At 40.0% G+C, this 11,151-nt stretch overlaps 1 protein-coding gene across 1 annotated transcript in view; it reads left to right on the plus strand.

Annotated features, from left to right (window-relative positions):
* The window catches only part of RYBP (RING1 and YY1 binding protein), a 47,078-nt gene that overhangs the window by 27,189 nt on the left and 8,738 nt on the right, over positions 1–11,151 (plus strand).

An 11,151-nucleotide genomic window follows, 5' to 3' on the forward strand; every position in this document is an offset into this window, starting at 1 on the left:
CTCAGGTTATCTGCATTTCTCAAAGAGTGAGTGTTATGTAAATGTAAGCATTATGCTTAAGTGACTGGAAACTCTGCTATGTAGTTCTTGCTAGTGACAATCGCTCACAGATTTGTAGGCTGTTTCAGTCCTGTCAGTACTGATCTTAGGACAGTGTTTGAAAGGGTGACAGCGACTGCAAAAAAAAAAAAGAAAAAGACTCTTGATCTCTCTCTGCATCAGAGCTGATTTTTAAAACTTAGGCTCTAAGTTTTAAAATGTCAGACTCCAAGTTTGTAGAAATTCACCTTGTTTCAAAGTTAAAATTTATCTTCCGTTTGCTAATAAAAGTTGCGGGTGTTGGAAATGCGTTGTCAAAGCACAAATTCTGGACTGATGATACTGGTGTGCAGCTTCAAAACCCTAGAATCTCATTCAACTCTAGCTGTACAACAGGTGGTGTTTTAGACATATTATTTAAATGTTAACTTTTTTGCAGACATAGATTAGACCATATTAAACTTTCTCTTTAAAATAAAAATTTAAAACTGACAGGCTTCTTCGGAATGGTACTGTATATGCAATGCCACGTTATTAGGCATGTTATGTCGATATGTGCTCAAATTTGGAGATGCTTGAGCTTGTTAAAAGAGAGAATGCTCTTATAACTCATCTTCCTATAAGAGAAAAGTACAGGCTTTTCTTTGTGCTTACCCAATAGCACACTTTTAAGAAGGATGCTTTCAGAAACGTATTTTACTTTTTAGTTTTAGTACAAACTTTTGGGGGAGGGGATCAACTTCAGAGTTTAACTGACATCTCTTTTTTGGTAGGGAGCTCATTTTGTCAGCATCTCTCCTTTTTCTTGCTTTTTTCCAAGTTTGGTCCCTCTCCTGCTATGATTTTGAAGCGTGAAAGTAGTATATCCCAAAACCTGGAGGCAGATGCCCCTGGATGGGATATGTCAAGCTGAATTAAAGGGTGGTGTATACATGACAGTTTCCGCTACTACTCAAGATAACAGTGTCTGAAATGGAAATACGTGTATTAGCAGCGGTGATAAAGCACTTCTATAACACCAAGTCCGGTGTTCCTAGTTTTTAGCTTTAGTTAGAGTTGCTAAAACTGTTCTTTTCCTCCATTTTTCATTATTTTAATTTATAACGCAATAACCATGAGCAGTTGCTTTGGGGAATCTACATGTTGCATTTTCATCAGACTCATCCATACCCTCATGCTGCCAACTGCACCTTGTTACTCAACAGGAAGTTTTGAGCCTGCTCGCTTTCCTCAGGATTATACATAGCTTAATAAACAGTCAAATAGGAAGAAGTATTTAAGTAATTGGTTTTGTTGTAAATCTGACTATTTTATTACACACATCTTGGTTGCTGCCAGCTTTATGAACTGTTTTCAAATTTTTGCTAGTGAGAGCAGCTTATTTTTGACAAGCAAGTAAAATGGCCTTAGTTTTATCATCGTCCTGGTGGTAGTAAGCAAGTAAATTTTGTGCTGAGATCAGTGAATTTTGTAAGTCCGTGTAAACCATGGAACATTTGGTATTTTGCAGTAAGGTGTGTCCATAGATGAAAACACCAGAAGCAGCTGCACAACAAATTTTACCGTTTTGGTGTGCAACCTGCTGAAGTACTGATTTGAATTTTCAGTGATGGATTAAACTGAAGCTCCAAGTGGATCAGTGACTGGGTCAATAGCATGATGAAGGAGATTGCAATAAGTTTCTAGAAATGAAGCTTGTGCAGCACTTGCAACGTACGTCTAAAATTATTGGTGACCAAAGAAATTTGAATATCTAAGAAAAATGATTTAGTAATCTCAAGGCCATCTTTTCAAGTTCAGGCTTGGTGTGATCTTTGCATTTACAGTTGCATCTTATTTAGTAAACACTCGGCTGTGGATTTTGTTTATATTAGTGCAATTTTTCTACTGTTGCAGACCTTCTTCCCTGCAAATGCAATAAATGAATAGGAGGCAATGCTTTTTTCTGAATGCGTAGCTATGGGCCTAACTACTGCTGGTAGTAAGCAAATGATTAGCCAGAGAGCAAAAAGGGCAGTTGTAAAGTTGCTCTTGTTCAGCTGGAATTTAGGGTGATGTTGCAATTGGGAATTGATGCTATTTTAATCTATTACATATTGCAAATTCTGTTTTAAGCAGGAGAGATGTATTGTGCTCTTTACTCTTAATTTCTGTTTATTTTTGTAAATGGGCCATTAAAAAATCTTAGTAGAAAATTATTTTTTATGTAAAATAGTGGAGCAAGAAAGCATCTGAAAAATTTAATTCTGGCTATGTATTTTTGTCTTAGATTTTATATATAATGATGAATCAGAAGTAGCTTTATACTTGTAAGCATAATGAAGTTGTGATCATTTGGACAGTTCTGCCTCCCCATCAAACAAGACAAAATGTGCTTAAAATGTGGTAAATTTGGTGCCTTGCCAATTCTTTACTAATCTTACATTTATTTAGAAGTGTGTTGAACTCCTTATTTAAGGGAACATGCTTTATTTTTTAATGAAAGCGGAAAAAGCTAAATCAGACTTCTTCCCGCTCTAGTCCTTAAAAGATGTTCCTATTGGAAATAATTCTGGCAGATGAACACAGGCACAATCTTTACTCGGAGTACACAGCTCTTCAATGCTGCCTTGCTGGGGGGTGTGTGTGTGTGTGTGTGTGTGTGTGTATGTATATATATATATACACATGAACACCCCCACGCCCCCCCAAGCTCCTGCAGTGCTCCTTGATGGAGAGCCACGCAGGTCAGCAGCCCACAGCCAGCAAGGACAGCCATGGGGGCTGCAGCTTCTGCCTGCAGCTCCAGGGACGGAGCCGAAACCGGCCGGGAGCAGTCGCTGCCACTGGAGCAGACCTCTTCCAGGTATTTGGACTAGGCACAGAAAGCAACTGCAGGGTGAGCATCTGCTGAACAGCCTCGGGGCTTTTGCTGGTGCTCGTTAGCTGCTGCATATTAGATATGAAATTATCTCCTGCTGCAGTTTAGATAGGCGCTACAGATGAGAAGATGGGCGAGACTGCCAGCACCACACGAGCTTCCAGGCAGACTCTTGCTCTAAAAGGAGAAATTTCTTCCAAAACTTCAGCATGGCTTTTGTTTTGCCTCCTGCAGACATAGTAAGTTAAACTTTACAGTGTTAGTGGTTAAGTAAACCTCAAGCTCTCTTCCAATAACTTGATACTAGTGTTGTTATTCACCGTCACTGCTCTTTTCTGTCCATGCTCTGGTATCAAAGAAGCCTGAAGAACAACTTGTGTTTAACTCTTCCTCTTGCCAACTTGTGATTTCAAATTAAAGAGCTGCAAAAGGAGAGAGTTGTTGCTCTTGAGAAGTGCTGTTTTGCAGGAGACCTTGTAGGGATGGCTCTTCGTTCTCCAGGGTGTGCAAGAGCTTTTGTTTGCTGCTGTTGTACACTACTTGATATCTCAAACCCTCCACAGAGGCATATCAGAATGAACCTGTAGTCCGAAACGCGCACCATACAATGTTAGACATCTCTTTTAAAATTATTTTTATAGGATTGTGGGGTAGAGAAGGACAAAGACCCAGGGCAGTAAGGTAAGCAGAGCCCATGAGACTGGATGGAAAAGGCGCAGGTTTACAATCAGTCTCAGGCTCAGTGCTTTTAAACCAGAAAGCCCAGTCTGTGGTTTATCAGTTTCCCTTGGGAAAAAAACAAAACAAAACACAAACCAAGAGAGAGTAGTTCTCTGCAAGTTCCATATACTGGCAAAAATGCAAACACTGTTGCTTTCCACTGAAAATTTTCCAACAAAATCCCAAATAGCTCCGTTCTCTGGCTTGGGGCTGCTTTCTTGCTGGCAGCCCACCAGGTCCTAAGTCCAGCTGTGCAAGAATACCATGTAAGATGTTTTTTACATAATTTGATAGGTGAATGGCCTTGACTTTCACGTTTGGATTTGTGGTAGTGCCTGCAAATAGTATTTGCTGTTTCCGGTTCTGTACTGTATTGGAACGGGTGTTTTGAGGAATTATGTGAATATTCAGCTTTGGGATGGCAAAATTCTGGTCAAACTGCTTCCAAAAACACCTTACAGCCCTGGCTTTAGACTGTTTTGTAATGGCATTGTATGAAACAATGAATATTAAAAAAGAACTGTAAAAGTATTGAAAAACCTATTGCACTATGCTGTTGAGCAGTCATATTGAAATAGTTTCACAGATCAATTCTTGGACTCTCTTGGTACTGGATTTGTGATTTTTAGCAAATTTTCACTAAAAAAATCAGAAATGTGAGCTGCAGAATCAGTGCAGTGGCAGCTCTGGGAATAAAACTCCTTGATTTATATGCTTTGATTTGTAAATATGCTCAAATAATTAAAAATAAGCAATGCTAAGGGTCCTGTAACAAGTAAGAATTGAGTATTCTTTTTATAGGCATCATTCAAAGAGCCTTAGCTATGTGTAGTGGCACAGAGGCAGTGACTAGCTGCTTTCCAGCAAACAGTAATGCCTGTCATGTTGTGTGAATGGAGGTGGCAGCTTGCATTTCATGTAATAACTTTCCCATTCTTAGTTTGATTTAAAAAAAAAAAAAAAAAAAAAAAAAAAAAAGGAAAATGGGAAAAAGTTAAGCAGGTTTTCACCCTAAAAGGCAGGGCGCTGGCAGTTTCGTGAGACCACTAAATATTAAGTACTGCAAATAATTTTAAACTTCTTAAAGTGTAAAAATATAAGTACTGAGGGGGGTGTTCAAACTGTGAGAAATTACCTGAAGTCTAAAAACTTCTGGTGGACAAACATAAAGTTTAAAATACTCTTCTGAAATCTGAACAGCTCAAGGTTTGTTGTCCTGGCCAGGAATACTTATCACAAAGCTGAGGCTCCTTTATCTCTGTGGTGCCTATTCTTGGCTTTTCTGAGGAGATAACAGACAGTGGGCTGGATAGTCAAGGAGGACGTTGAACAGTTTGTTGGAGGCTTTCTGGAGGTGGTCGTACACTATTAAATGTACTTAGTTTATTTTGTGGTGAACAATTGTTTAGTTTATGTGAAGCTGTTATTTTTTTTCACTGTTTTTCCAAAATGTTCAGACTTAACTATTGGAGTCTTTCAAACATGTTGCTGTGCCCTTCTGTATAAGATTAGTAGCAAATGCCATTTTCTTCAGCTGAAAGGTAACCCTGTCCTGCTGGCGATCCTGTGGAAAACCAATACCTGCAGCCTAGAAGTGGTTGTTCCTCCTTAGATTAACTTCTGTATTTTTAAACATCTGTCTTATAAAAACACAGAGTTATTACATCAGTGTTAGAAAGTTACATTCTTTCAATGAAATATGGCTCAGTCACATATTTCTTGCTGTCTGTCCTTCTAGTCTTCTTTTACTGTTTTTATTGTTGCCTTGTGGTCTTGTATTACACAGAGAACTTCTCAGATAAACGTATACAACTTCCATACTGCTTTGCAGTTGTACACTAAGGACAATTTGTCCATTCATCCTTTTTCTTGTTGCTAAAAAGGACTGTGTGGTCATCACAAATGAGCTGGAAAATATGCATGCAAGAATGAGCGCTCACCCTGTCATGTTTATGGCTTAATTTCTCCAAAGCTTTGGTTCTTCTGGATGTAAAAATCTTTTAAGGAGTTGTTAATTTTTTTTTAATGTGTTCATGGGTTAGTTTCTAGCCTTGCTTTACAGTATCACTCAGAAGTATGCTTATTGTATTATTGGTCTGGCACTAACTGTTTTATAAACGCGTAAATACTTTTTAGTCTTGTTTTCTTGTTTTTCTTTGAGCAAAGATATACTCGTGTGACTAGGATTATTAAAATAATCACGTACTTCACATTACACAGTGTATGAAACACATTTTCTCAAAGAAACGGCGAGCCACGCAGAGGTCTGCTGGTATCGCCGCTTGCATCAAAGCCAGAACAGCATGAAATTATCCAAATCCTCACTACTTCATGTTACATGAGGCTTTTGACTCTGAAATCCCACTCAATGCCACTTTCATTCTTCTGATAACATAGTTGTAGGAAAAGTAAGAGCAATTGTAATTAGATCCACCTTTCTGGGGATTGCCGGAGTCCCTCAAGGTCTCTGTGTGTTACTGTGGGTATAAAGCCAGCCGCTGTCTCTGCTCCGCAGTGTCTGCAGGAGGTGGGTGGTTTGTCTTTTCTGAAGGCAGCGGGACCAAAGAAATCCCAAACAGATATAGAAATTAGGGTCACATGAAAAATACGGTGCAACTTATCCTCCTATATCCCTGTTGAAATCCAGGTCCGACTAACTACCGTGGGTTGGATGTGCGGTGATTTGTGCTGCTCTACTCCTAAGCCCAGTTGCAGGGGTTAGGAGTGGAGCAGCAGAATTCCTGGGTGTCAGTGCTCTGGATTTGATCCTGAGACAGGCTTTAAAGGGAGGCTTTGAGATACAGAATAAAGTGCAAGTAGTAAACACTGCAAGATGCTTGCCAGAACCTTAAAAGTACAGTTGGCTGCTTTTTGTGTGTGGTTTTGGGTTTGTTTATTGTTTTTTTTGGTTTTGCTTTGTGTTTTTTTTTTTTTTTTTATTTATTTCAAGAGCACAGTATCATAGGCAGTGAGACCTTCAGAAAAGGTCTGGCATTTATTCCAGTTCCCACGAGCCAAACATCCCAGTGTCACTTCATATGACAATCTGAGGGTATAGTATTTGCAGGCATAATATTTCTGTGCAGGTCTGTTACTAAAAGGTAGTAAAGAGTATTTGTGCACATCATTTACAATAGCTGATGGTAAAGACCTAGGTGCCAAAACCATGCGCGGAATAGACAACTGCAATAGCTTTTTCATGCATCACTATGTCTGTGCTGCAAAGGTCATGAATTGCTGTGCAAGTATCTGCTCCTGTGATGTAAACTACAGTTTAGCTAATGTGAAACAACTTATTTTGCTGAACATAACTTTGAAAGCACAGTTTAGTTTAATTGCTCTAGAAGACAATCCTCTTTATGTTGAAAAAAGAAAAAGGATAGTGTTCATTTATTTGTCACATCAGTGTTGGATCTTGATGGTTGAGTCTTCAACCAGACTGTCGCTTAAATGAGGGGAAAATTGTCCAAGCAAAGCATAACTTCATCTTAATGTTCAGGTAGAAGGAAACATACCTATTTCAGATACTTGTGTTGAAAATTTGTTCTTAGAATATTCATCTGTTGGCATTATCTGCTGGCATGTGTTATTACACAATACTGGCTTCTCTGATTTTGAAAGCACTCACCTGATCCTAGGTGCAGAGTAGGCATAATTAATGGTGGCCACCAAGGTGTAATAGCACATTTTGATTTGTAGGGACACAGGTGGGGGGGAATCAAGCAGAGTCTCTTGTAGCAGATGTCGGGTGCTGCTGGTGTCAGAGGGGACCCAGCATGGGCCGGGGAATAGATATAGAAAATGTGCATCTTTCTCCTCTGGTTGGGAAGACCTGGTAGCCTACATGGCACCGTGGCTCAGCATTTGATGTCTGCTTAGGAAATCAAGAACCAAGTGTAATACTAAGTATTGCATCTCTTCAAATAATTTTTTGGAAGTTGAGACATGCTAGCTGTGGTTTGTGTGTAATGTTGATACTTTAAGCTTTATAGTAAATGACATTATAGTTGTTCCTTAAGTGCCAGTGCTGGTTAGAAAGCTTGGAAGAGGCTGAGTTGGGATTTGATTTTTGTCACTGAGATGTATTCCTTATTTATGTGAACCGGTTAATGTTACAGAAAGTAAGCTGATGAGCAGATTTGGGGGTAAAAAATGGTCAATACTTGTTTCTGCGGCTGTTTATTCTTAGAAAAAAAGTTCAGAAGAGGTTTCAACTTTCTGTTCAGGTTATTCTACTCAAGTGGTAACTTATTTCAATATAATAGGGGTGTATTTGGATTGAAGCATTCTCTTTGGAGATTGCCAAAAAATTTCCTTTAAAAAAAAAAAAAGGCCAGCTGGAACAAAATTAGGGGCAGGGAGTCTCAGACACATTGTAGTGTTCAAAAAAACAGAAAAAGAAAAAAGGGATCTTTCTGTTCTTATAACTCCAAATTCTGCAGCAGAAGCCAGAGCATGTTAAATCGTTGTAGCCCGAGTGGGAATGAGGCTTGTTTCTCTGTACACTGAAATTTTCTGTTTTCTCCCTTGTTCAAATTCTGAAAGGGAGGATGACTGCTATCCACTGCAAAGTATTACTGAATTTACTTTTTTCCTTATTTCTAGAAGGCAATGCAAGCTACCCGCTGCCACAGCTGGAGAAGAATCCACAACGTTCATGAGGAGGGGGGCTGCTTTGACAAACAGCATGACTAGGATATGGCACGGATGGCTGTAGAGGCAGGAATGGTGTCTGGAGGGATGATCTGTGCTAGGCATGCTAGATAAGATCAGTGTTAGCCCTTGAAGTGTGTTTTCGGTAGGCAGGGAAGCTTGGAGCAAGTTTTGGATATTGCAGCTACTTTACTCGATTGTGGTTACTATGGTTATAGTTTGCTGTGGCTAAAAATGTGCTGCTCTACTTGCTTTGCTTGGCTTTTTTGTACAGGGCTTGTAACCGGTGTATCCTGGCTGTAGTGGCAGCGTGGGCCTTATTTGAAGGATTTTATTACTATTATTATTACTATTAGTATGCCAGTTGCTTAACTTGCCTATTTTTTAACCTTCCTAAGCTTGCTGCTAGTGTGAGTGAAATGGCCAAAGTAAGAATTGGAAAGCTTTTGGGTTATTTGCATTATTTAAGAAAAAAAAATAAAAATCTGTTCTAGTAGTACAGCAGGTCTTGAAAGATGCTCGGTGTTGACCGAAGCCCCAGCAGCTTTCTGCTCCCTTCCTCGTTGCGGCAGGAGAAGCCCCATCAGCAGGGCTGGTCCCCTGCCCGCGGGTCTGCTGCCTGTGCGTGTTGCTGCCTGCTCTCTTCGCTTTCAGTTCTGGGTTTGCCCTTACCAGCGAGCCATCGTGGCATATAAGAAGGAATATGCAAATATGGGTTTTGGAGAAGTTGTGCTAGTTACATCAGTGGCTGGCCAGAAAATGATAAAACTTAATAAACGTAGTGTGCCGTCACAGACACAGATAAGGAGCGGAAGAGCATGGGGCGAACTGTCTCCGCAGGAGCACTTTATGGCTGGTCTTTTGGATTCCAGCCTTCTCTAGGGAAACGCAGTGTGACTTACTTATGTATTTTTTTATTTTAGTTTAGCTGAAGTTTCCATCTTAAAATTTGTATCTTCGTTCCAGTAGCACAGCACTCTTACAATAGGAGTGGCAGCTCGGTAGCTGCGGAGGCTGGACGTAAGGCTTGGAAATAACATCGCAAGCAAACACGCCAGTCGTGCAAAGTAGAAAAACTTTGAAGGTGCTCTCAGATTCTTGAATTGAAATTTCCCATGAATGGCTCGGGTTTCTGACTTAGCTGGTTGTGTCAACAGCACATAGCTGTAAGTCTGGGCAAAAGTGGCAGCTTCAAGCAGTGAGGTTAATAATGTATAACCATGTAGGGAGATGGTATCTGCCCTCTCTTTGAAGATTTCTTGACACTTTATCTCTTCCCTCCTCCCTTCTTTTTTTTTTAGTAGGCGGTTAGCAGGTTGCTTGAGACAAGCTACTGTTGTCAGCTTTTAGTGTTGTTGTATCAATCTGAAAATCTTTTTTCCATGTAACCAAACATTTGTGTGTTTATTCTCAGCCATACAGACAGAAATTGCTGTATACAGGACTTTAAATGCAAGGATGCTAAATATCATCACTGTTCTGTGATCTGATTGATCTGAACTGCAAAACATTTCAGCATCATAGTTATTTAAGGCCGAAGACCAGATCATCTTTGTTCACTCAGAAATGTATGCAGATGATAGCATAAAATGAGTTACAGTTTCTATGTTGGGTGAAAAATCTAAATGCCAGTGGTGTTGAGACAGGTCAGAGGCCTGATTACAACCTGTTGCATAGACTTTATAATAATAAGCTGTGGTAGTGAAATGAAATATTTGGGTATATGTGGCTTCACTAAGAGCATCTTGGTACCATTGTACAGAAAACCAGTGCCAAGAGAGGCTTATTAGGTACTTGGATTTTCCTGTGATAGGGAGCAGAACTTCTCTGGGTGTTCTGTTTGTATCATCTTTAAATGCGGATGTTACGTGTGAGCAGTTAGTGTTTTGCACTTTTTTTTTTTTAAACGCATGAAACCACTGAGTAGCTTCTTAAAGTCTCTAGATGTTTGTAGTAAAAACTGGGTGCAGGCACAGAGCTCTGCAGCAGAAACCCTTGGGTTTCTGTGTTCCAGTTGTAGACTTGATGATACTTGTGTTTTCATTGACAATCTGTTGTAGTCTGATCTAAATAGAAAATTTGAATCGTATTTATGACCAATAGAACGTCTATGGACAAGCTTGAGCAACTGTTGTAATTAGTATTCAGCTCATAATGGAAGACTAATGGAGTTGATAACCTGGTTTTCTCTCCCCCCCCCCCCCCCCCCAAGCTGTGTGGATGTAGGGAGCGTAGATCTTTCTGGCATGTCGAAGGGGCTGAATCGATCATAAATAGTTGGAGTATTCAGAGTATAAACCGCTTTGTGATATGCTAGGCCAGGAGGGAGATGTTTTGAGTTGTTAAGCTGAGAGGAGGTGAGAGTTTTGATGAGGAATGCAGAAGAGTGGAAGGTACAAATTTCTGTGAGACTCTGAGGATCAGTAACCAAGGTATCAGTTACGTGTGAAGCTATTTTTTTTGTATAAGTCATAATTTGAAATGGAAATAGTCTTTGAAGGACAGTTTTCTTGTGTATTTTGTTGGGGACCGCAGACAATTGTGTGAAGACGGTGTGTCGGAGGCTGGCACGGCCGTTCCCCGTGGAAGCGTGAATGCCCGCTTGTCTTCTCTGCTCCTGCCAGTGAGCTTCAGTCCCGGCCCTCGGGACAAAGTCATCTCAGTTACCTTCTCTTGTTCTTTGTTATTTGTGCGAGGTTTGCTGCTTCAGGGAACCAGAAGCTCATTTGAAAAATTAAATTGAACGATGTGAATGAGATTGATGTTTATCAGGAAACTTATTTTTATCACTCTCTCTGTTCCTTCTCTTAAAGTGTAGCCACAGTGCGTGGCTGGCAACTTCTTGAAAGCTGCTTTTTCACTCTCGTCCCCCCCAAATT

Source organism: Buteo buteo, chromosome 21, assembly GCF_964188355.1.
Source record: "Buteo buteo chromosome 21, bButBut1.hap1.1, whole genome shotgun sequence".
Lineage (NCBI taxonomy): Eukaryota > Metazoa > Chordata > Aves > Accipitriformes > Accipitridae > Buteo > Buteo buteo.